Below are 6,000 nucleotides of genomic sequence, written 5' to 3' on the forward strand. Positions count from 1 at the left end.
ATACACTACTTGCACATATTCACCCGGTTGTCATTTACTTAGGTTCCAATCCACTATGCACTATCACATATAGGGTTAAGCTATGTCACATTAACCTCATGCATACTAGGTTCAAGTACTAAATCATTCAAGCTACATTAACACTAGCATGCAAATACAAATATAAACACCTAAGCATCCTATATGTATTATGCTCAATATGCAAAGATAGTCGACATAGAACTTAGACATAGGGAGCAGCTCAACTGCTTCGGGATGGTCACCACAGTATGGGCCATTATCAGTTCCGGTAATCCGTTGGGCTTATAATGCCGGCAGAGTTTATGGACTTGATGAATGAGCGGTCTTTAGGGCATTGTTGGTCGATGCGTCGGCGGTGTTTATAGACGCTGTATTGGTTATTCGAAAGATGCGAAGAGGAGCATGGGAAGAGCATCTGAGAGCTGTGTTGCAAAATCAGACAGAAGAAGCTTTATGCAAAGTTAAAGAAATGTGATTTTTGGCTAAGGGAGGTACATTTTAGGTCATGTGGTAATCGGGCGATCGGAGTTTCGGTAGACCGAAGAAAGTAGAGGCGATCAAGGATTGGCCTCGACCAACGAATGTACGAGAATCCGAGTTTTTGAATGGTTGGCGGAGTTAATACCGGCGGTTTGTGGAGGGGTTCGCCAAATAACCCTCCACTACGCAGCCTCACGCATAAAAGGAGTAAAAGTACGTGTGGAGCGACTGATTGCGATCGGAGCTTCGAGAGTTAAAGAACAGGTTGAGTCGACCCCGGTGCTATGCTTTTCACTCCGGGGAGAGACCTTTGTAGTGTACAGTGAATGCCTCGTAATTGAGTTGGGTTGTGTTAATGCAAATAGTGGCGAGTTATGCATAGCATCGCCGGCCAATTGAAGTACGAGGGCAGAACTACCCGATTCTACGACCCTCGAGTTAGCGCGGTGATTTTCGCGCTAAAGCTTTGAGGCGATTACTTGTATGGTGAACCATTGTTGAGGTAATATACCGATCAAGAGCTAAGTTGTATTTGTTCACCAGAAGAGTTTGAATATGGCGACAGCGGCGGTGGTTGAGCTGTAAGGTACTATGATGTCAGCATATTTATACCACCCGGAAAAGCAATGTCGTGGCGATGCTTGAGTAGAAAATCGGCGGAGACAATTTAGCGACGGCGATTAGCCTCAAGCGCCTCATTACAAAGAATGCAAGATTTTGGTGTTGGGAAGTTCGGTACGCGGAGTTGCCGCTTACACTTGCACATTGGTTGTGCAACCGACCTTATTCGAGAGAATTTTAAGGTTACAAGCTTGGAGCCTTATCATCAGAATGGCTGGAGTGATGTTGAGTAGCGTAAACGAGACTTTGGCATTGAAGCTGATGGGCACTTCGATTTGAAACGATGGTGTTGCCTAAAGGATGAGTTGCGAGGTGCGATTATGCAAGAATGGCATAATTCCCTATTATTATACACCCCGGCGGACTAATAATGTACAAGGATTTGAAAGAGCACTATGGTGGGGGTATTAAAAGAGATATGGGGAGTCGTTGGACGCAAATGTTAACGTGGCCAACAATGTGAAAGCTGCAAGCGCGATTTCCGGCGGGAAGTTACAAAAGTTGACCAGGATACGGGGTTTTGAAATGGGAAAATAAGCGATGGACTTTGTTACCGGTTTGCTCGATCACCAAGGCGGACATGCATGCGATATGAGTGATAGTGGATCGATTGACAAAAGTTCGGACATTTTGCTAGATACTGACTACGTGGTCGGGAGAGCAATGCTAGCGCAAGTTTATCTTCGACTGAGGTTGTGAGGCCTACATGGGGTTCCAGTATGATAGTTGGATTCGGACCCATGTTGCACATCCACTTTTGGTAAGAGTTTGCAGGATGCATGGACGCGGCTCGACTTCAAGTACAGCGTTTCATTCAGAGTGATGGACAATCAGAGGGACGATTACAAAATCCTTGAGATTTACTGATCGAGACGTGTGCTAGATTATAAATGGAGGGATGGCATGATTTCTTTGCTAGGCGGAGTTCGCCTTAATAAAAGGTTATCAAGAAACAAGTTATAGCGATGGCCGCTTTTTGAGGACTGTTAGTGGACGTATAGTGTCGTTTCCTATCTATTGGAGCGACGTGGGAGAGGCGGCTCTTGGCAAGCCGGATGATAGTGGGAGAGGCGGTAAGGAGAAAGTCGCCTTTGCGCCGTTCAACGGTTGGCGATGGGCAATGAAAAAGAGTATGCGAAAGCGGAAGAAAAGATTTAGAGTTCGCATTGGTTCTGAAGACTGGTATTTTTAGAGTGTCAGCCAATGCGAGGAGCTTAAAAACGATTCGGGCTGTCGTGGAAGCTAAGGTCCCCGTTATGTGGACCATTTTGAGGATATATGGACGTGAAGACATTGTGGGTAGCGGTGGCATACAAGCTCGCACTTACACAAGACTCGCGGGAGTTCACAATGTTTTCATGTGTCGAATTCCAAGTTATATCGAAAAGCGGCATATGTTATTGGAATACGAGCCCGTGGAGCGTACATGAAGATAGTGTCATGAGGAGTTACCCGTGTGCATCCTCGATCGAGGAAGTTAAGAAAGTTGCGGATAGTCCAAAATTCCATATGTAAAAAGTCCAATGGAGGCAAGCCACGCGGCGCGTAGAGGCACTTGGAGCTCGAGGAAAACCATGCGGGAGAGAGTATCCGCATTTATTCGAATCGACGAGTTAAGCAGGTATTGCGTAATTTCGCGGACGAAATTATTGTTAAGGGGAGTGGAGAATGTAACTATACGAAATTCGGAAATAAAATGTCGAACTTTAGTCAATGACAAAAGTGATGAGGAAATGGAAACAGCTTCGGAAATCCGAAAGGTAGTAAAAATGATTAAAAAGTGAGTTGTGGCAAGAGTTTCAAGAGTCCTAAAGAATTGATTCTGCAAAACTGGCAGTATTTTCATGCTCTCGAGGGACGGTCTGAAGGGACGAGACGGTCGCGAACGCGTTGCAGATATGACGAGCAGACCGAAAAATCGGCTTAAGTCTTGAAGGATAGCTTCTGGGAACCGTTCTCTGACCTGAGAGACGGTCCCCAGGAGACGATGCCCTAAGAGAGTACGGTTGCCCTGCGGCGCAGCAGCTCTCGCTGGGCATGTGGTGGGACGTTCGGGGGAACGCGTCACTGCTCGGGAGAGACAAAAAAGCGTCTCATAGCATCTGCAGCGAAATGCCCGAGTTCGGCAGTGTAATTAAGTTGAAAGTTGAGGAGGTTTATGATTTTTGCAGAACCATTGAGTTTATAGTATTGGGGTAAATGAGATTTTCTTTCATTTTCACCCTCTCACACTTTTCTCTCCCTGTCTCTCTAGAAGAACAAAAGAGAAGAAGTTTTTTTTATTTGTTAAGTCATTATTAGACATTATATGTGTATTATTGGAAAAAGAATTATTGGGTAAAGAAAGTGGTCGCAGTGCTGATAATGGAGAAGAGAAAAGAAAGAAGTTGAAGGAACGTGCGGGGTGGTCTCCTTCATCTAGCTGGGAAAAGAAAAGGATAAGCTTGAGTATGTGGCCTGGCTTCAAGCCCTAATGTTAGAGGTAAAACCCTAGGAAATGGTGGGGAAAATGAACGTGAAGGATGGTTTATTAGATGACAATATTCTGAGTAGTGGGGGTTGAAGCTTCAATTTTGCTTCTTTTAGATGACAAATCAATTGGTTGAGCTCTAAGTGAGCTTGTGCCACCTTTAATGGTGAATCCAAACTAGGCGTTTTGGAAAGGCCTAAGAATGGTTCTAATGGGATTGTTTAGAGTATAATTGAAAGGCTACTTATGTTGCCCAATGAGAATCAAACTTGAGGTTTGTATGTGTATTGAGTTAGTGGCCACAAAAATTGGGGCTTTGCTCATGAGGGTTTCTAAGCGCAATTGACCTCTAAAAACCTAATTGGGGGTAATTCCGACGCGTTGGCGCGCTCGGAATTAGATTTCGAAAAGTGTTGATGAAAAAGTTATGGGCGAATGTCCTAATAGGTTCGTTTTGCCGCAGGAATAGAGAACGAAGCATTCTAAAAATCCTAAAAAAACGTCGGGCACCTAAATAGACTACAAGGTGGGTGGTGCTTTCCAAAATATTGAAATTCTTCTATGCTTATAGTGTCATTCTTGAGATAATGTTTAATTGATATTATTGTTTGCATGCATTTTAGGGTAAAGTAATGAAAAGAATGTGATGTATAGATTGATGTAGTACAACTTGCATAATGTGATGGTTAAGGAAACTTATGAAAGTTAAAATCCTATATGTATGCATGAGATGGAAATTGTGAAGGACCAAGTGTGAGCAAAAGAACAGTGAGTGGACAATGAATAGAGTCGAGTGGCATTTGAAAAATGTAATAGTAAAGAGACCTAGAGTTAGTTGTGATGCAAACGATCAAGGTAATGTAGAATGGATGAAAATGACAATGTTGAAAGTTAATAGTAATGTGTGGAATTAAAGAATATAATTGCTAGAGCTAGCAAAGTAAAAGAAATTAAGAATGTGATTTGCATGAGTTATGCAACATTAAAGTGATGTAAATGTTAACACTAGAGTAGTGTAGGCAGATTCGAACTTATAAATCTTTTGAGTTAGATTGGTCATACTTGTTATGAGTTCCAAAAGTGCTCAAAACAAAAAAAAGAGGAATAAGTAAGGATTCAGCTACAATCCAAAAAAAAAAATAAAAAAAAGAAAAAAAGCGCTTGAGCAAAACATCCGAAGATTACATAATGCATAATCCAAGAGGTTGGCAAGTAAACGCGAAAGGACGCGTTTAGCTGTAGTAGTTCTGCGCATGATGGATTAATTGTGAAGCAGTTAAAAGTGGCGAAACCCCGGAGTAGCCTTGGAGTTAAAGCAACAAAAGTATGCCAAGCCACAAAGTGGTAAAGAACAAGGAACAAGAGTAAGTTAAAAGAATAAAGAACTTGCATAATATGCATATATTTTAATGCGAGATATTTCTTGCTATTTGTTCGGATAATTTAGATCATGTTTAGATTGGTTATATATCTATGTATCCTTTTTTTATGCCTGAGTTAGAGTCCTGTGGGAAAGTCGGTGATGTTGGGGCGAACCACTGGGAATTTGTTGTAGTTATCACCCCACTATGTTCCACAGAGGCCAGGTGACCGGAGCGTATGGCCGGCGCGACGCACCGAGTGAAAGAATCGCGCTTAGTCAGGGGCACCAAGGTTGAGTTATATTTTGTTAGTAAAGTACTTTATGGATCATTTTTGTTATTTGATGATAGAAATGAAGAAAAGAAGTGTAAAGCTCATTTTGAGGAAAATGTGATTAGACAGGAAATAGATGAAGTTATGTAATGGAATACAAAGAATTCAAATTACTAGAGAATGCAATGTATATGATCGAATAATGAAATCTGGTTATCTTGTGAATGTTAGTTCCTTTTTCTTTCACTAATGGCTATTGTTTACCCTCGTGTAAGCGTTTGTGTATGTTTTCGCTAGTGTATTTCTTATGAGTTGGAAATGTGCATGTGATGACTTGGCGTGATAGGGAACTCTGTCGTTCGGCGTTGTTGCGTTGCTGGGTCGGGCAAATTGGCATCCAGGTCCCGGGGCGTGAACTAGGGTTGGTTTTTATACTCTAGAGATGTTTTGTTGGAACTAATGGTGCTAAGAAGATGATTCTTGCATGGATTTGGGGTTTTTTGGAGTAGATTTGATGATGGAACTAAGGTCCAAATTGGATGTTTTAGGAAATCTAGAGTTTTAGATCTCATTTGAGTTTGGTTGTAAACCAATTGCTTAGGTCACTATAATGCATGTTGGCGGTGACAGTCGACGATTCGTCGCAGTCGTGTGCGGAGATATTTGCCAAGCGGGAGGCGTTTCGGCTTCATTTCCGCTGATGAGGCGAAAGATGTCTGACGAGATGATGACTTCCGTTCTTTGAGTCGCGGGCAATGTCAAAAGGTGGGTGT

The sequence above is a fragment of the Ananas comosus genome, linkage group 7, assembly GCF_001540865.1.
Source record: "Ananas comosus cultivar F153 linkage group 7, ASM154086v1, whole genome shotgun sequence".
Lineage (NCBI taxonomy): Eukaryota > Viridiplantae > Streptophyta > Magnoliopsida > Poales > Bromeliaceae > Ananas > Ananas comosus.